The sequence below is a fragment of the Heterodontus francisci genome, chromosome 9 (genome assembly GCF_036365525.1).
Source record: "Heterodontus francisci isolate sHetFra1 chromosome 9, sHetFra1.hap1, whole genome shotgun sequence".
Classification (NCBI taxonomy): Eukaryota; Metazoa; Chordata; class Chondrichthyes; order Heterodontiformes; family Heterodontidae; genus Heterodontus; species Heterodontus francisci.
The window spans coordinates 54,673,128-54,693,045 of NC_090379.1; the positions used below are offsets into that span (position 1 = coordinate 54,673,128).

The 19,918-nt window shown below is 44.6% G+C and overlaps 1 long non-coding RNA gene across 1 annotated transcript in view; it reads right to left on the reverse strand.

Annotated features, from left to right (window-relative positions):
- Positions 1-735: 735 nt before the first annotated feature.
- LOC137373477 (uncharacterized) overlaps positions 736-19,918 on the reverse strand; it is a 59,564-nt gene continuing 40,381 nt past the window's right edge. Inside the window, exons 2-3 of the long non-coding RNA XR_010975634.1 lie at positions 1,913-2,069; positions 736-1,158 (exon numbers count right to left, since the gene is read on the reverse strand). This is a non-coding gene — a long non-coding RNA (uncharacterized lncRNA). The remainder of the gene's footprint in view (positions 1,159-1,912; positions 2,070-19,918) is intronic.

Here is a 19,918-nt window from a genome sequence, read left to right on the forward strand (position 1 = left end):
CAGCCCCAGTATTTAACCCTAAAAGTATAGCATTCTTCCATATTCCACACATAACATCCTGTTGCCTGACAGGATTGGTGCAAGTTTTGTGGGCCTACACTCAAAAGAAACTGAATTGAGGCTACCCAAACTTATTTCACAAAAATCCCTTACAGTCAAAAGACAAAGGAGAATTCCATCTCATGGGCTGGATTAAAACTCAGGTGCCAGAGATAAAAGGCTAACTTCCAACCCACTGCACCAACCAATCCCCACAGCTGGAGATGTTCATTAAAAATGTGTGGAACATTACAATGGATTTTAGCAGTTAGTTCGTTCAATACTGTAAAGTATTATTACATGATTTTGCTTTCTGAAGCCATTACATTTGTCAATATTAAATACACAGAAAAGATAATAAATCTGTCTTTTTAAATAAGTTCAACAGCTCGATTACTTGCAGAAAACTGTCGTCACAATATGCGGTTCTAATTCGGCTAATAATGGCTCTCTCTTAGTCCGCAAATCTTTGAATGTTTCGTTTATAGTGCACATCACCTGAGAATGATGCTACCTCCCTCTTGTGACAGAAGGAGAACATGACAAAACTTTAAGTTAAATCTAACATTTTTACATATAGTTTCCAAAAAACTAGCAGAAGTTAGATAAATAAATAATTGGTGTGCTTAACTTTCAAGATGGGGTGATGTTCTTTATGCCTTTGCTAAAGAATATCTACATCCATAAAGCATTAAGTGTATTACAATTTTTTAATGTAATCTCATCCACCAAAACCAAAATAAAGCCAATATTAATTCACCTGCGAATGCTTACACTGCCTTTGTAAGTCTGTAATGAACAGACTGTTGTGTTGAACAGTTATAGATCTGTCAGATGTTGGTCATCATACATCAGAGTGGTAAAGCATTCAATAATAGCACAGGTCATGCATAACACAATATGAATGGTAGCCACAGCATGAAAGTGGCTGTTCCAGGTGAAATCTGTGAACCCTGTTGTTGCAGTTTTGATCTGTCAACTGCATTCAGTGGTTGAAAAGCCAACCAGAAGCATTACACTGTCCCACGCATCATCTGTTGAAGTCCTTAGAGAGACACAAATATATTGGTAGGAGGCTGTACTGAATCAGACATTCTTCATCCTTTCCAATTTGAATGGCTGTTTGGAAATAGACATTGTCAAAAACATCAAAATTAACATATTGTGCATTAAATGTACATTTCAAGGAGGGTGCACTTTTGTACTGTGTCCTTTGTAGATTGTGGCTACAATAGCTCTGAATATTGAAATACACCTTGAAACTCTGATTGTTTGCTGCAATGTAAACCTGGCTCATGTATCATGGGATGGAGTGGGGTCAAAATTTGGGGATGGGAGAGGATCCACTGGTTTATGCCACTTTTAGGTTCTGCCCTAAATTACACTGTAAGTGAAGGAGGTTGTAAGATGCACCTGTCCTAACTAAGGTGCAGCCAAGCAAATGATGGGTGTAGGCCAAGATGACATTATCAATGCCAAATTCCAACATTTCCACTTTAGTATTCAGCCATTTAACTTCTGCCATTTTAAGACATGAATAACTTACACCTGCAGCTGAGGAAGGGTGGGGAGGAATATTACCAGGAATAGGAAACTTACCCAATTGTCTCTTCCCTAACTACAGGCTCTGATGCCAACAATACCAGCCGCAACTATCTTTGACTGTGATGAGCTAACAAATACAGAGGATTAAATCTGTCACCCTCCTAGTTTGTATGGCCTGTTGGATTAATTCCAACTCCTTTGCCCACTATTAAACGGGACATTGTCCATTAAATGTTATCCAGTGTAAGTTGTTAGAAAGGAAATCTCACAGCCTAATAAGAAATGTTGTGCACCCTCAGTGTGTTATGAGACAATATACCAGACTTACTAGATTTACATAAAGTTTGATTTCTTTCAGTTCGTCTAATGAATACATCCAGTAATGCAAGATGTGAACTGACTTTTAGGAACCCAAATTGGTTTGAAGAATTATTCATCTTTCAATACTGGTTTTACAGGAACTTCCTCTTGATCATCAATGTAATCTGCAACAGATGGACTAGAATAGTTACCAGAATAATTTCACAGGATCATGATATTCATAATACAGCTTACATTCCACTTGCAGTCAGCTTTCCTCCTCCTCAGTTGCCCTTAGCAGACTGGCTGTCCCATGTGTCTCTTAGTCTCCATGTGTGGTCTCCTTAACTGTGGAGAGCGTGGATTTGTTGCTTTTCTCTCCCTATTTCTTGCACTCCAGCACTATTGGAGTAGGACTATCCCATGAACCATCATACAAATGAAAAGGTCAGATGGCTGGTCCCACTTATGACATAATTGAAATCAAACTGTATGTCACTCTGTGGTCCAGTATTTTGGAAAATTCCAAATAGTGGTGATGAAACAAGTCATTGCTTAGAATTGTGTCTGTCAACAAAAAGAAAAGCTACAAAAAAAATCCAAGACAAAAGCAAGACCAGCTTTTATCATAAATTTGGTGGCAGTATCTACAAATGTGTATCGATGATAAAAAAAAGAGGTCACAAGTTTGGAAGGTGCTGTCAAAGAAGCCTTGGTGAGTTGCTACAGAGCATCTTGTCGATGGTACATACGGCTGACAGAGTGTGCCAGTGGTGGGGGGAGTGAATATTTAAGGTGGTGGATCAGGTGCCAATCAATCCGGCTACTTTATTCTAGATGATATTGAACTTCTTGAGCGTTGTTGAAGCTGCACTCAACCAAGCAAGTGGGTAGGGTACCATCAAAATCCTGGAACTCCCTCCCTAACCAGCACTGTGGGTGTACCTTCACATGGACTGCAGCGGTTCAAGAAGGCAGCTCACCACCACCGTTTCAAGGACAATTAGGGATGGGCAGTAAATGCTGGCCTTGTCATTGACACTTACATCCCATGAATGAACTAAAAAAGCAGAGTGTTAAGTTAAACATCATTTATTATACTCGTCAGAATGTTTGCTACATTTTTAACAATATTTATTGATTTTGTTAGATATTGATTGGGTATGAATATTTTGATATTAAATATCCTATGAGCTGAAAAGACCTGCCACAAGACCAAAATAATAACATAAAATAGTTGCCAGGGTCAATTAATTAATCTCTTATGTATGCATGAAATTTTGTAGTTCTGTTTGTCATACACTATCTGATTTTTAAAAAAATTATTAGGTGGAATAACAATTGGATTTGGCTGTAATTGTGTGCACCATTGAAGAGAAATCTGAGCTGGACGGAATGGTCTAGAAATTTGGCCACACACTTTTATGGGCACACTTGAGGGGTTGGGGGGGGGGGGGGGGGGACATAGGGTACAATCCCTGTCTGAATGGTGAGGCCTGAGGTGGCCCCAATATTGGGCAACATCCTCATGGAGCTGATGAGCTGTGCAGAGCTGCCAATGAATCAGAACTGAAGATGAAATCACTGCTGGTGTCACAGCAGCCCTCAGTTAAGTAACGAAAGGTGGATGATCAGATCTTGGGCTTGAGGTGAGTGATAGGTAGCTGTGGGTTGGGGTGAGCAATCAGTGACTAGAGATAGAATCATAGAATAATTACAACACAGAGGAGGCCATTCAGCCCATCAGCTCCATGCCAGCTCTCTGCAGGAAAAATTTAGCTGGTTCCACTCCCCTGCCCTTTTCCTTTAGCTTTGTAATTATTTTTCCCTTCAGGTGCTTTTCCAATTCCCTTTTGGAAGCCATGATTGAATCTGCCTCCACCACACTCTCAGGGAGTCCATTCCAAATTCTAACCACTCGCTGCGTAAAAAAGCTTTTCCTCATGTCCCCTTTGGTTCTTTCGCCAAATATCTTAAATCTGTCCCCCTCTGAACATGAGGCACTCCATTCTCTCAGGTCTAACCCAGACATGGTCATCAAACCTGCAGACAAGGGTGGTGCTGTTGTTGTATGGCGTACCGACCTCTACCTTGCAGAGGCTCAGTGCCAACTTTCAGACACTTCTTCCTACCTCCCCCTGGACCATGACCCCAACACCGAACATCAAGCTACTGTCCACAGGACTGTCACTGACCTCATCTCTTCTGGAGATCTTCTCTCTACAGCTTCCAACCTCATAGTCTTGCAACTCCGGACAGCCCCCTTCTACCTCCTTCCTAAAATCCACTAACAGGACTGTCCCAGCAGACCCATTGTGTCAGCCTGCTCCTGTCCCACTGAACTTATTTCTTCCTATCTTGACTCTATCGTTTCTCCACTGGTCCAGTCTCTTCCCACCTACATCCTGACTCTTCTGACACCCTACGTCATTTTGACAATTTTCTGTTTCCTGGCCCCAACTGCCTCCTCTTCACTACGGACGGCCAATCTCTCCACACCTCCATCCCCCACCAGGGTGGTTTGAGGGCTCTCTGCTTCTTCCTTGAACAGAGGCCCAACCAGTCCCCATCCACCACCACCCTCCTCCGCCTGGCTGAACTTGTTCTCACATTGAACAACTTCTCCTTCAACTCCACTCACTTCCTTCAAGTAAAAGGTGTTGCTATGGGTACCCGCATGGGTCCTATTTATGCCTGTCATTTTGTGGGATATGTCGAACATTCCTTGTTCCAGTCCTACTCAGGCCCCCTCCCCCAACTTTTTTTCCGGTACATTGATGACTGTATCGGTGCCGTTTCCTGCTCCTGCCCCAAACTGGAAAGCTTTATCAACTTTGCTTCTACTTTCCACCCTTGTCTCACCTTTACAAGGTCCATCTCTGACACTTCCCTTCCCTTCCTCGACTTCTCTGTCTCCATCTCTGGGGATAGGCTGTCTACTAATATCCATTATAAGCCCAGCGACTCCCACAGCTACCTCGACTACACTTCTTCACACCCTGCGTCCTGTAAGGACTCCATTCCATTCTCCCTGTTTCTCCATCTCCAGCGCATCTGCTCTGATGATGCTACCTTCCATGACAGCGCTTCTGATATGTCTTCCTTTTTCCTCAACCGAGGATTCCCCCCCCACTGTGGTTGACAGGGCCCTCAACGGTGTCTGGCCCATTTCCCGCACCTCTACCCTCACCCCTTCCCCTCCCTCCCAGAACTGTGACAGTGTTCCCCTTGTCCTCACTTTCCACCCCATCAGCCTCCATATCCAAAGGATCATCCTCCGCCATTTCCGCCACCTCTAGCATGATGCCACTACTAAATACATCTCCCCCTCCCTTCCCCTGTCAGTATTCCGAAGGGACCATTCCCTCCGCGACACCCTAGTCCATTCCTCCATTACCCCCACCACCTCGTCCCCTTCCCATGGCACCTTCCCCTGCGATTGCAGGAGGTGTAATTCCTGCCCATTTACTTCCTCTCTCCTCATTATCCCAGGCACCAAACACTCCTTTCAGGTGCAGCAGCGATTTACTTGTACTCCTTTCAATGTAGTATACTATATTTTCTGCTCACAATGTGGTCTCCTCTACATTGGGGAGATTAAATGCGGACTGGGTGACCGCTTTGTGGAACACCTCCGCTCAGTCCGAAAGCATGACCCCGAGCTTCCGGTTGCTTGCCATTTCAACACTCCCCCCTGCTCACATGCTCACATCTCTGTCCTGGGATTGCTGCAGTGTTCCAGTGAGCATCAAAGCAAGCTCGGGGAACAGCAGCTCATTTACCGATTAGGCACAGTACAACCTGCCGGACTGAACATTGAGTTCAATAATTTCAAAGCATGATGGGGCCCCCATTTTACTTTTATTTTTAATTATTTTTTCTTTTTTCTTTTTTTTGTGTTTATTTTGTTTTATTTCATCTTAGTTTGCTCAGTTTGCCTACGCACTTTTTTTTCATGTTTATACTTGTGGCTGTTCAATATTCAGTCCGTTAATACCCTATCTGTACTAATGCTTTGTCTTTCAACACACAATTAACATATTGTTTGCCTTTGCCCCATGACCGTCTGGTCGGTTATTCTCTGTGACTTTGTCCTATCTGCACCTTCTCCTTTGTTATCTCTTGCCCCACCCCTGCTTTACTTGCTTAAAACCTTTCACATTTCTAGTATCTGCTAGTTCTGAAGAAGGGTCACTGACCTGAAATGCTAACTCTGCTTCTCTCTCCACAGATGCTGCCAGACCTGCTGAGTATTTCCAGTATTTCTTGTTTTTATTTCAGATTTCCAGCATCCGCAGTATTTTGCTTTTATCTTAAATCTGTGTCCTCTGGTTCGCGACCCTTCTGCCAACGGGAACAGTTTTTCTCTATCTGTCCAGACCCCTCAGCATTTTGAACACTTCTATCAAATCTCTTCTCATAACTCTCTTTTCAAAGGAGAACAGCCCCAGCTTCTTCAATCTATCCATGTAACTGAAGTTCCTCATCCCCTGAACCATTCTTGTAAATCTTTTCTGCACCCTCTTTAAAGCCTTCACATCCTTCCTAAAGTGTAGTTCCCAGAACTGGACACAATACTCCAATTGAGGCCGAACCAGTGTCTTATAAAGGTTCATCACAACTTCTTTGCTTTTGTACTCTATGGACAGAATTTTCGTTGCTGGGTCCCAAACTCATCAAGATGAAATGTAGGGTTGGAACCCGGAAGTACTGATGGCGGGACCCTGAGGGAAATTTTAGAGGAGGCGGTCAATTAAGTGGAAGCCACATCCAATTAAGGATTGTGGATGGGCTCCCAAGTCTGGAGGTCCAATAGGAGGCCGCCCAGCACTGAAAGATCAGAAGCTCCACCATCAGAGGTGAGCGCTGCTGAGGTATGTAGGGAGGCACGAGGATGTCTTCATTACCTGGCAACAAATGGGGAATACAAGAAGGGCCAAAAGGGTTAGGGCTGTTGGCCAGGAGGGGGAATGCCTCCCACAGTCATGGGCAAGCAGCTGTTAGCATTGTGCCTGCCCTCTTGAAGGGAGCTTCCAGTTCCGATGGCTACCTGGCCTGCTGCTGGAAGGTCGCCACAGTTTCATGGCCTGCTAACTCGACGGGTACTCCGTACACTGCTGGAAATATCAGATAACATCAGGAGAGTGTCCTTAATAAAGCACTCAAGGGGCTTAATTGGCTATCCGCTGTGGCCAGTTGGGTGACCAGTTCTGCCGTCAACCCGCCTCCTGCAGAATCCCATGGAGGCGGGAATGTGCCATTGAACTGTCTCAACGGGATTTTCCTCCCATTTCTGGGCCCCCCCACCTCTAGAACCGCCTCCACAGGCCATTGAAAATTCTGCCCTATGTCTGTATTTATAAAGCTCAGGATATCTTATGCCCTATTAACCACTTTCTCAACCTGGCCTGCCACCTTCAACAATTGTTGCAGGTCCCTCTGCTCCTGCACCCTTTTAGAATTGAATCCATTAGATTATATTCCCTCATTCTTCCGACCAAAATGTATCACTTCACACTTCTCTGCATTAAATTTCATCAACTACGTGTCCACCCATTCCAGCAGCCTGTCTATGTCCTCTATCCTCTATCACTATCCTCCTCACAGTTCACAACATTTCATCTGCAAATTTTGAAATTGTGCCCTGCACACCTAAGTCTAGGTCATTAATATACATCGAGAAAAGCAGTGGCTCTAACACCGCCTTCTGGGGGACCACACTTATACCTTCTTTCAGTCCGATTAACAATCGTTCACCACACTTCTCTGTTTCTTGTCACTCAGCCAACTTTGTATCCATGCTGCCACTGTCCCTTTTATTCCATGGGCTTTAATTTTGCTGACAAGTCGGTTGTGTGGCACTTTATCAACTGTCTTTTAGAAGTCCATGTACACCACATCAACCACATTACCCTCATCAATCCTCTCTGTTACCTCATCAGAAAATTCAATCAAGTTAGTTAAACATGATTTTCCTTTAACAAATTCATAAAGGCTTTTCTTAATTAATCCAGATTTGTCCAAGTGACAGTTAATTTTATCCCAAATTATCATTTCCAAAAACTTTCCCATCACTGAGATTAAACTGACTGGCCTATAGTTGCTGGGCTTATCCTTAAACCCATTTTTGAACAAGTGTGTAACATTTGCAATTCTCCAGTCCTCTGTCACCACCCCTGTATCTAAGGAGTATTGGAAGATTATGGCCAGTGCCTCCACAATTTGCACACTTACTTCTGTCAGTATCCTTGGATTGCATCTCATCCAGTCCAGGTGCCTCACAGCTCCAGTGACCTGGGTTCAATTCTGGGTACTGCCTGTGTGGAGTTTGCAAGTTCTCCCTGTGTCTGCGTGGGTTTCCTCCGGGTGCTCCGGTTTCCTCCCACAGCCAAAAGACTTGCAGGCTGATAGGTAAATTGACCATTATAAATTGCCCCTAGTATAGGTAGGTGGTAGGGAAATATAGGGGCAGATGGGGATGTGGTAGGAATATGGGATTAGTGTAGGATTAGTATAAATGGGTGGTTAATGGTCGGCACAGACTCGGTGGGCCGAAGGGCCTGTTTCAGTGCTGTAGCTCTATATCATATCATATCATATCAACATTAAGTACAGCTAGCCTTTCGAATACCTCCTCTTTATCAATTTTAGCCCATCCAGTTTATCAGTTACCTCCTCCTTCACAATAATTTGACAGCAACTTCCTCCTTGGCAAAGAAAAACACAAAAAGTACTCATTTAGTACCTCAGCCATGCCCACTGCCTCCATGCATAAATCCCATTGTTTGCCTACAATCGGACCCATCCCTCCTTTTACTACCCTTTTAAAATTTATATGTCTATAGAAGACTTTTGGATTCCCTTTCATGTTAGCTGTCAGTCTTTTCTCACACTCTTTGCTTCTCTTATTAATTTTTTCAGTTCCCTTTTGAACGTTTTACATTCAGCCTGGTTCTCACTTGTATTATCAACCCTGAAATCTGTCCTGCACATCCTTTTTTTTGTTTAATCTTACTCTCTATCTCTCTTGTCATCCAGGGAGATCTGGCTTTCTTTGTCCTACCTTTTCTCCTCGTGGGAATGTGCCTCGACTGTACACAGACCATCTCCTCTTTAAATGCAGCCCATTGTTCCACTACAGTTTTGCCTGCCAACTTTTAATTCCAATTTACCTAGGCCAGATTCGTTCCTACCCCACAGAAATTTTCCTTCCCCAAATCAATTATTTTTATTCTGGGTTTCCTCTTGTCCTTTTCCATAGCTGACTTAAACCTTATGACATTATGGTCACTGTCTCCGAAATATTCCCCTATTGATTCTCGATATTGTTATGGACAGGTGGTAAGGGGCATAGGTGGTTCCCACTGTAAATCTCCCAACGGACCACAATTGTGTTTTGTTTAAATGATGAATTAGCCCTGAGTATTTTACTTGCCAAATAAACAGAAATAAACAGGTTTTCTTGTGTATTTAAAACAGAAGATTAACTATTTATTGAACAATATTCATTCCCTGAAATGTTCACAACATTACTCATGCATGCATTTACTCTCACATGCACTCTCAAGAGGAGATAGATAGAAGGTAAAGGGTTAGAGTTGAATATGTAGTAGATGTTTGTGTTTTGTGGTAAACCCATTGAATCTTCTAAGTAGGGCAGTCTCTTTTAAAGATGCAGGCCTGGGTGTTTGTAGTCTTGGACATGTTGAGTTGTTGTAGATTTCTGGTGGTTAAGATTTCAAACTTGAGGTGGCAGTCACTTTCAGTTCTCTGCTGCACCAAGTTGAAGTATAGAATTAGCAGCAGGGCTTCTTCTTGTTTAAGCTGGGTCTTTCTACAACTCCTGGCTCAACTACCTTCTGTGATGTGTCTGTGATCTCTCTCTCTCTCTCTCTCTCTACAGAGGTTTAACTTTTAAGGCTAAAATCCATCAAACCAGAGTCTCTGTTAGTTGACACATGGCCTTTTCCCTTGCTGTGACCACACAATGGAACAGGACATGGAATCCATTGGCCATCAATTGAGGTTTGAAAGAGTACTATTATGTTATGATGTGTTCAATTCACACCTTCTTTGTCTCAGAAGAAAACCATTCAATTCGCGAATATCTCTTGATGGTTTCAGGATAGGTGTAGTTCACACCTCTTAGTCTGGAATGTATCCTTTTGTCCTCTCGAGACAGTGAAGCAATTTTTGAATACACAGGTCAGGCCATCTGACTTTTGGTGGCTATTTTGCAGCCCATTGTCCACTCTTTTAAAGGAAAAGTCAATTTCAAAGATTCCACATTGTCAAGAAAACATGCAATGCCAAATGAGGATTTTTAATTCATCGGTTGGGAAATCACATTAAACTTTAAAAAAAGAAAGAAGGCTGAAATGTTACAGACAACTTTTATGAAGACTTTGTCACAGCTAAAAAATGGCCACCACCATTTGCATTTGAAAACCTTGCACATTCCAATGACCCCTCAAGGGCATCCTCTCTCTCCAGCACTGTAATATTCTCCTCAACAATACTGCCACCTCTCCTCCTTACTTTCCTTCCTTATCTTTCCTGAACACCTTTTATCCAGGAATAAAGCCAGGACTCTGTTACTGCCATGATGTCATATTTCCACATGGCTATCTGTGTATGCAGCTCACCCACCTCACTCTCCATGTGTTCACAAACATGCACTGTAAACCTAATTTGGACCTTATTGCATTCCCTTTTACTCTAACCCCACCTAATTACTATTTCTTACTTTAGTGCTATCTGTCTCTCCCAGTCCTTTGTGCACCTTGTTTTTTCTTTCTAATTTTACATCCTGATTCCCAACCTCCTGCCAAGTTAGTTTAAATCCTCCTGTATAACACTAGTAAACCAGCCTGCAAGGTCATTGGTCCTTAATTGTGCAGAATGTGTAAATTAATTACAAGGTATATCAAGGAATGACTCATAAATTTGATAACAATTGATTAAGATCGGAACGATGACAAAGATAAAAACATATTCGCCCTGAATTTCCTCAGTACCTTTAGCACTTATGCCATTATTATGCCATAATTAAACTGAAAATGATTAAGGAAACTTGCGTTTAGAGCTTGCTGCTTGTGTGCTGTTAATGAACAACATGCAAGTTTCTTCAATCATTTTAGCATTTTTGATGACTCACCTGCCTAAGCAACACAGGCCTCATTTCCATAGGAGTGTCTCCTGCCTAGTGGCACAGCGCCTGGAATTTCCTGCTGTTGCACTACTGTGCTCTGAGAAAATTTAACCTATATTAAACAGGCACCACTGCTCCCAGTCACCCAGTGCAGGCGGGTTAGAGGGGTTTGGGAGTTTGAGAGTTTTGAAAATTCCCAAACTTTGCTTACTGATTTCTGACTTCAGACATTTTGCAACCTGTTTTGCTCACTAAGTCTAGCACTTGACCTCCCCTACATTTTCGACCCACTCAATATGGCTCCGGCCTATCCACAGATTCAGAATGACTCTGGGGAAGGTATAACAACATAAGAACTTAAGAACAGGAGTAGGCCATTTAGACCCATCAGCCTTTTCCACCATTCAACGAGATAATGGCTGATCTGTGGCCTAAATCCATGTACCCACCTTTGCCACATTTTTTTTATTCTTTCATGGGACGTGAGGGTTGCTGGCAAGGCCATCATTTATTGCCCATCCCTAATTGCCCTTGAGAAGGTGGTAGTGAACCACCTTCTTGAACCGCTACAGTCCATGTGGTGTAGGTATACTCACAGTGCTGTTAGGGAGGGAGTTCCAGGTTTTGACCCAGTGGCAGTTCAGGAATGGTGATATAATTCCAAGTCAGGATGCTACAAGGACAAAAACAGCAGACGCATGGGAACATCACCACCTGCAAGTTCCCCTCCAAGTCACACACCATCCTGACTTGGAAATATATCGCTGTTCTTTCACTTTCACTTTCACTGGATCAAAATCCTGGAACTCCCTTCCTAACAGCATTGTGGGTGTTCTTTCACCACTCAGAGTGCAGCGGTTCAAGAAGGTAGCTCACCACCACCCTCTGAAGGGCAATTAGGGATGGGCAACAAATGCTGGCTTTGCCAGCACCGCACACATCCCATCGGGTCTTTTTCCAAATGGCAGGCAGTGACTATACCGCAGGGATCAGTGCTAGGACCCCAGCTATTCACAATATATATTAATGATTTAGATGAGGGAACTAAATGTAATATCTCCATATTTGCAGATGACACAAAACTGGGTGGGAGGATGAGTTGTGAGGAGAATTCAGAGAGGCTTCAGGGTGATTTGGACAAGTTGAGTGAGTGGGCTAACGCATGGCAGATGCAGTATAATGTGGATAAATGTGAGGTTATCCACTTTTGTAGCAAAAACAGGAAGGCAGATTATTATCTGAACGGCTATAAACTGAGAGAGGGGAATATGCAAAGAGACCTGGGTGTTCTCATACACCAGTCGCTGAATGCAAGCATGCAGGTGCAACAGGCGGTAAAAAGGGCAAATGGTATGTTGGCCTTAATAGCGAGGGGATTCGAGTACAGGAGCAGGGATGTCTTGCTGCAATTATACAGGGCCTTGGTGAGGCCACACCTGGAATATTGTGTGCAGTTTTGGTCTCCTTATCTGAGGAAGGATGTTCTTGCTATAGAGGGAGTGCAGCAAAGGTTTACCAGACTGATTCCTAGGATGACTGACGTATGAGGAGAGATTGAGTCAGTTAGGAATATATTCGGTGGAGTTCAGAAGAGTGAGGGGAGATCTCATAGAAACCAATAGAATTCTAACAGGACTTGACAGGGTAGATGCAGGAAAGATGTTCCCAATGGTGGGGGAGTCCAGAACCAGGGGTCATAGTCTAAGGATAAGGGGTAAACCATTCAGGACTGAAATGAGGAGAAATTTCTTCAGCCAGAGAGTAGTGAACCTGTGGAATTCGCTACCACAGAAAGCAGTTGAGGCCAAAACATTGTATGTTTTCAAGAAGGAGTTAGATATAGCTCTTGGGTTTAAAGGGATCAAAGAATATGGGGGGAAAACAGGAACAAGTTACTGAGTTGGATGATCGGCCATGATCATAATGAATGGCGGAGCAGGCTTGAAGGGCTGAATGGCCTACTCCTGCTCCTATTTTCTATGTTTCTATGAAAGAATAAAAAGAAAAATCAGGATGGTCCGTGGCTCGGAGGGGAACTTGCAGATGGCAATAGTTCCATGCATCTGTTGCCCTTGTCCTTCTAGGTGCAAGAGGTCACGGGTTTGGAAGGTGCTGTTGAAGGAGGGTTGGCGAGTTGCTGCCGTACATCTTCTATGTGATGCACATTGCTACCACTGTGTGCCGGTGATGGAGAGAGTAAATGTTTAAGGTGATGGATGGGGTTGCTTTGTCCTGATTGATGTCGAGCTTCTTGAGTGTTGATCGAGCTGCACTCATCCAGGCAAATGGAAAGTATTCCATCACACTCCTGACTTGTGCCTTGTAGATGATGGACAGGCTTTGGAGACTCAAGAGAGGAGTTACTTGCCACAGAATTCCCAGCCTTTGAACTGCTCTTGTAACCACGGTATTTATATGGCTAGTCCAGTTAAGTTTCTGGTCAATGGTAACCCCCAGGATATTGATGGTAGAGGATTCAGCAATGGTGATGCCATTGAATGTCAAGAGGAAATGGTTAGATTCTCTCTTGTTGAAAATGGTCATTGCCTGGCACTTGTGTGGCACAAATGTTACTTGCCATTTATCAGCCCAAGCCCAAATGTTGTCCAGGACTTGCTGCATGTGGACAAGGACTGCTTCAGTATCTGAGGAGTTGCAAATGGTACCGAACACTGTGCAATCATCAGCGAACATTCCCACTTCCAATCTTATGATGGAGGGAAGGTCATTGATGAAGCAGTTCAAGATGGCTGGGTAGGACACTACCCTGAGGAACTCCTGCAGCGATGTCCTGGGAATTAGATGTTTGGCCTCTAACAATCATAACCATCTTCCTTTATGCTAGGTATGACTCCAACCAGTGGAGAGTTTTCCCCCGATTCCCATTGACTTCAATTTGGCTAGGGCTCCTTGATGCCACACTCGGTCAAATGCTGCCTTGATATCAATGGCAATCACTTTCACCTCACCTCTTGAATTCAGTTCTTTTGTCCATGTTTGAACCAAGGCTGTAATGAGGTCTGGAGCTGAGTGGGCCTGGCAGAACCCAAACTGAGCATCAGTGAGCAGGTTATTGCTGTGTAAGTGCTGCATGATAGCACTGTAGACGATACCTTCCGTCACTTTGCTGATGATTGAAGGTAAACTGATGGGGTGGCAATAGGGCAGATTGGATTTGTCCTGCTTTTTGTGGACAGGACATACCTGGGCAATTTTCCACATTGTTGGATAGATGCCAGTGTTGTAGCTGTACTGGAACAGTGTGGCTGGTCGGGGAAGTGACGGTGGGGGTGGTGGGAGTGGGGGTTGGGGGTTGCTAGTTCTGAAGCACAAGTTTTCAGTACTATTGCTGGGATCGTGTCAGGGACCATAGCCTTTGCTGTATCCAGCACCTTCAGCTGTTTCTTGATATCACGTGAAGTGAATCAAATTGGCTGAAGACTGGCATCTGTGATGACCTGATGCCATGAGAGTCCATGGGGGCCTGGATTCAATGTTGAGGACTCCCAGGGTAACTCCCTCCCAACTGTGTACGACTGTGCCACCACACTGTCAGTGGGACAGGGCATACCCAGGGATGGTGATGGTGCCGTCTGGGACATTGGCTGTATGATATGATTCGGGGAGTATGACTATGTCAGGCTGTTGCTTGACTATTCTGTGGGTCAGCTCTCCCAATTTTGGCACAATTTCCCAGATGTTAGCAAGGAGGACTTTTCAGGGTCGACTGGGCAGGGTGTGCCATTGTTATTTCTGGTGCCTTGGTCAATTCTGAGTGGGGAAAGTCTTCGCTCGTGTCGCTTTAAACAGGCTCCAGAAGCTGGCTGAGCGTGTCTATCCTGAGGCACAGTGTGGCTTTCGAGCAAAGAGATCCACCATTGACATGCTGTTCTCCCTTCGACAGCTACACGAGAAATGCCGTGAACAACAGATGCCCCTCTACGTTGCTTTCATTGATCTCACCAAAGCCTTTGACCTCGTCAGCAGATGTGGTCTCTTCAGACTACTAGAAAAGATTGGATGCCCACCAAAGCTACTAAGTATTATCACCTCATTCCATGACAATATGAAAGGCACAATTCAGCATAGCGATGCCTCATCAGACCCCTTTCCAATTCTGAGTGGCGTGAAACAGGGCTGTGTTCTCGCACCTACACTGTTTGGGATCTTCTTCTCCCTGCTGCTCAAGTCTTCAGAAGAAGGAATTTTCCTCCACACAAGATCAGGTGGCAGGTTGTTCAACCTTGCCCATCTAAAAGCGAAGACCAAAGTACGGAAAGTCCTCATCAGGGAACTCCTCTTTGCTGACGATGCTGCATTAACATCTCACACGGAAGAGTGTCTGCAGAGACTCATCGACAGGTTTGCGGCTGCCTGCAATGAATTTGGTCTAACCATCAGCCTCAAGAAAACGAACATCATGGGACAGGACGTCAGAAATGCCCCATCCACCAATATCGGCGACCACACTCTGGAAGTTGTTCAAGAGTTCACTTACCTAGGCTCAACTATCACCAGTAACCTGTCTCTCGATGCAGAATTAAACAAGCGCATAGGAAAGGCTTCCTCTGCTGTGTCCAGACTGGCCAAGAGAGTGTGGGAAAATGGCGCACTGACACAGAACACAAAAGTCCAAGTGTATCAAGGCTGTGTCCTCAGTACCTTGCTCTACGGCTGCGAGGCCTGGACAACGTACGTCAGCCAAGAGCGACGTCTCAATTCATTCCATCTTCGCTGCCTCCGGAGAATCCTTGACATCAGGTGGTAGGACCGTATCTCCAACACAGAAGTCCTCGAGGCGGCCAACATCCCCAGCATATACACCCTACTAAGCCAGTGGCGCCTGAGATGGCTTGGCCATGTGAGCCGCATGGAAGATGGCAGGATCCCCAAGGACACATTGTACAGCGAGCTCGTCACTGGTACCAGACCCACCAGCCGTCCATGTCTCCGCTTTAAAGACGTCTGCAAATGCGACATGAAGTCCTGTGACATTGATCACAAGTCGTGGGAGTCGGTTACCAGCAATCACCTGAGCTGGCGGGCAACCATAAGGCGGGGCTAAAGAGTGGCTAGTCGAAGAGACTTAGCAGTTGGCAGGAAAAAAGACAGAAGCGCAAGGAGAGAGCCAACTGTGTAACAGCCCCGACAACCAATTTTATCTGCAGCACCTGTGGAAGAGTCTGTCACTCTAGAATTGGCCTTTATAGCCACTCTAGGCACTGCTTCACAAACTACTGACCACCTCCAGGTGCTTACCCATTGTCTCTCGAGACAAGGAGGCCAAAGAGAGAGGGTCAATTCTGAGTGGTCAGTAGGGTTTTATTCTTTTTTGACTTTTCTGTAGTGGCTTGGTACAACTGAATGGCTTGTTCGGCCATTTCAGAGGGCAGTTAGAGTAAACCACATTGCTGAGAGTTTGGAGTCACGTGTAGGCCAGACCGGGTAAGGACGGCAGATTTCCTTCTCTGAAAGACATTAGTAAACCAGTTGGATTTTTACGACAATCTGGTAGTTTCATGGACACCATTACTGACACTAACTTTTTAATTCCACATTTATTAATTAATTGAATTTAAATTCCACCAGCTGCTATGGAGGGATTTGAACTCGTGCCCCCAGAGCAGTCTTCTCTTCTTTTTTCTTCTTCTTTGGCCTCCTTATCTCGAGAGACAATGGGTAAGCGCCTGGAGGTGGTCAGTGGTGTGTGGAGCAGCGCCTGGAGTGGCTATGAAGTCCAATTCTAGAGTGACAGGCTCTTCCACAGGTGCTGCAGACGCCAATTTAGCTGGACCAAAAACCCATAACTGCTGCCTTCCGTGTTGTTTCAGTCGCTGTGAGGCAACTATGGAGTGACCTCTCCATGGCGCATGCCTGGGCGAATGTGTGGAGGTTGAGAGTTGCCCAATCGTCAAAACCCCCCTCTCGGCCTTTCTGATGGGGTCCAAAGGAATGCAGAGCACGACGTTTGGCACCGGTATGGCTGCAGGAACTGCCGGAAACATGCCAAAGGTGACACATGACCACCTACGGAGTTCCGCTCTGGATTTTCTGTTAGGGTTTACTCCCTTATCCTTGGTCTCTCCCGAGACGCCCACAAGGCAGTGGGGTTATTAGGGCCTCTACACAGGTGTAGGATGATGCCGGTGGGAGGAGGGGGTGCAAGGGGGAGGGGTGGAGGGAAGGGGCTGCGAGGGGGCATTAGATACTTCATATCTAGAGGGCAAAAATACAAGAGGTTGGAAATCATATTACAGCTGTACAGAGATCACACCTGAAGTACTGTGAGCAGTTCTGGGTAGCACACGTTCGAAAGGAGATATTGGTCATGGAGAGTGCAGCATAGATTTACTAGAATGAAACCTGGGACCCAATTTTAATTTTGTCAAAGTGAATAGGTTTTCCCATTAATAGCTCTTAATTCCTTTGGTTAATAGAAATCTATCAATCTCAGGTTTAAAATCAAGAGTTGATGTAGCATTAATTGCTGTTTGCAGAAGAGAGTTCCAAAATTCAACGACCCTTTGAATGTAGAAGTGTTTTCCAACTTCACTCTTGAAGAGCCTGATGTTTAGGTTTTGTCGCCTAGTCAAAAATTCCTAAACCAACCAGCAGAAATAGCTTCTCTCTATCTACCCTATCAATTCCCCATAATATCTTGAAAACTTCAATCAAATCACCCTGTAATCTTCTAAATTTCAGGGAATACAACCCTAGTTTATGTAATCTCTCTTCGTAATTTAACCCTTGGAGTCCAATAACCCACTCAAAACCTATTCACTTTGACAAAGTTAAAATTGTATTTTAACCCTCTAGATATGAATGCCAGCAATTCATTAGCCTTTTTGATTACCTTTTGTATCTGTCCATGACATTTTAGCCTTAAGCCTCTTTGGACCTCCACTGCTTCTAGCTTTTAAAGGTATGGCATAATGTTTGGGCATACCTCCCCATACCATCCTTATGGAGGAGGAAGAGGATTTTAGATTAGATTAGAGATACAGCACTGAAACAGGCCCTTCGGCCCACCGAGTCTGTGCCGAACATCAACCACCCATTTATACTAATCCTACACTAATCCCATATTCCTATCAAACATCCCCACCTGTCTCTATATTTCCCTACCACCTACCTATACTAGTGACAATTTATAATGGCCAATTTACCTATCAACCTGCAAGTCTTTTTTGGCTTGTGGGAGGAAACCGGAGCACCCGGAGAAAACCCACGCAGACACAGGGAGAACTTGCAAACTCCACACAGGCAGTACCCGGAATCGAACCCGGGTCCCTGGAGCTGTGAGGCTGCGGTGCTAACCACTGCGCCACTGTGCCGCCCATGATGAACTGCAACATGTGGAGGTGAGGTGAATAAAGTACCATGGCAAAAGAAATTGGCAATGATTGTCAGGGCCACTTCTCTCCAAGTGACAAGGTTGGAACTCCTGGATGGCTTGCTGCTTTTAACATACCCAAGAATCTGTCCATCCTGTCTTCCAGCTCTTTCTGAAGTGCTTGCAGGCCTTCCTGTGAGAAATTCACAATCTTCTGACACAATGCTGTTGTGTCTTGGTGCCCTGTGGGCACAGCTGGCCTGTGACTGATCATAGTTCTGGAAAAAGTTGCTTCAAATGAGGTCCATGATACCCTGAGTGGATAAAATGCAAATGGGTTAAGGAAGAAATGACCCAGAATTTGCAAGGTGTTATGTTTCATATCCCAAGCATGAAGCAAGTAGACTCACGATTTATATCTGTGTGTAGGCTTTATTCAAATGGCTGCCCGGATCTTCGTCTTTAACATGTTAAATGCTGTTTGCTATGCGATTGTCCATTCCTAGTGTGTATCTTTGTGCAGTAGCTTTCGAAGAGGCTCCGTGATCTCCGCGTACTGAGGCAGAAATGTGTGATAAAAGTTGGTAGTGCCGAGAAACAATGCCAGCGTTAGACAGGTTTGGAAGTGCATGAATGTCTTTGACGTTGTTGTACGTAGGCTTTATTCCAGCCGCTGTCACATTGTACCCAAGAAAGTCAATCTTGGATGCCACGAATGTGCATTTGTCCTTGTTGAGTGTCAAATTGTGTTGAGCGAGTCGAGAGAGAACCACAGATAACCGTTGATCCTGTTCTGCTTTGTCCCTTCCAAGGGCGACGACGTCATCGAGAAGGCTGAGCAACCCCTTGACGTCTGTTCTAGAACGCGCTAGGTGCTGAACTTAGTCCATAGGACATTCTATGGTACTGAGACATCCCATCATGTGTAACAAAGGCTGTAAGATGTCGGCTTCGCTCCACTAGTGGTATCTGAAGATAGCTCCATTGCATCTCGAGCTTTGTGAAGACTGTGGAGTCATGAAATGATGCCAATAGTTCTTGCACGCAGGGAGCAGGTACTTGTATGGAATAATTGCTTTGTTGACCAACTTAAGATCAACACATAGTCTAAGTTCTCCATTTTTGCATTGCGCAATGGCTAGGCTCGATATCCATGGGAATGAATTGATTTGCTCAATGATACTGCCTGCTTCCAGTCATTTCAGCTCCTGTGACACCTTGTCGTAGATTGCAAATAGCAACCATCTCAAATTTTGTGCAACAGGTGGAATTGACTCATCAACGCAAGGAGCATGACAGTACCCCTTAACTCCCAAATCCAGTGAATAAGGAAGGATACTGTTGTGCATAATCTATTTCATCGATCACATTAATGTGTGGTCCAGTGGGATTTGCAAGTTTGAAGCCAAGCTTATCGAACAGGTCTGTTCCCTGTCATACAGGCCCCCACCTGCCAAGAATGAGGCACATTAATTTTGCCACATGGACATTAAATGTCAAATTGTTGCTGGGAAGAGAAGGCCTGTTACAAGAGGTTGCCGGGCCCCTGG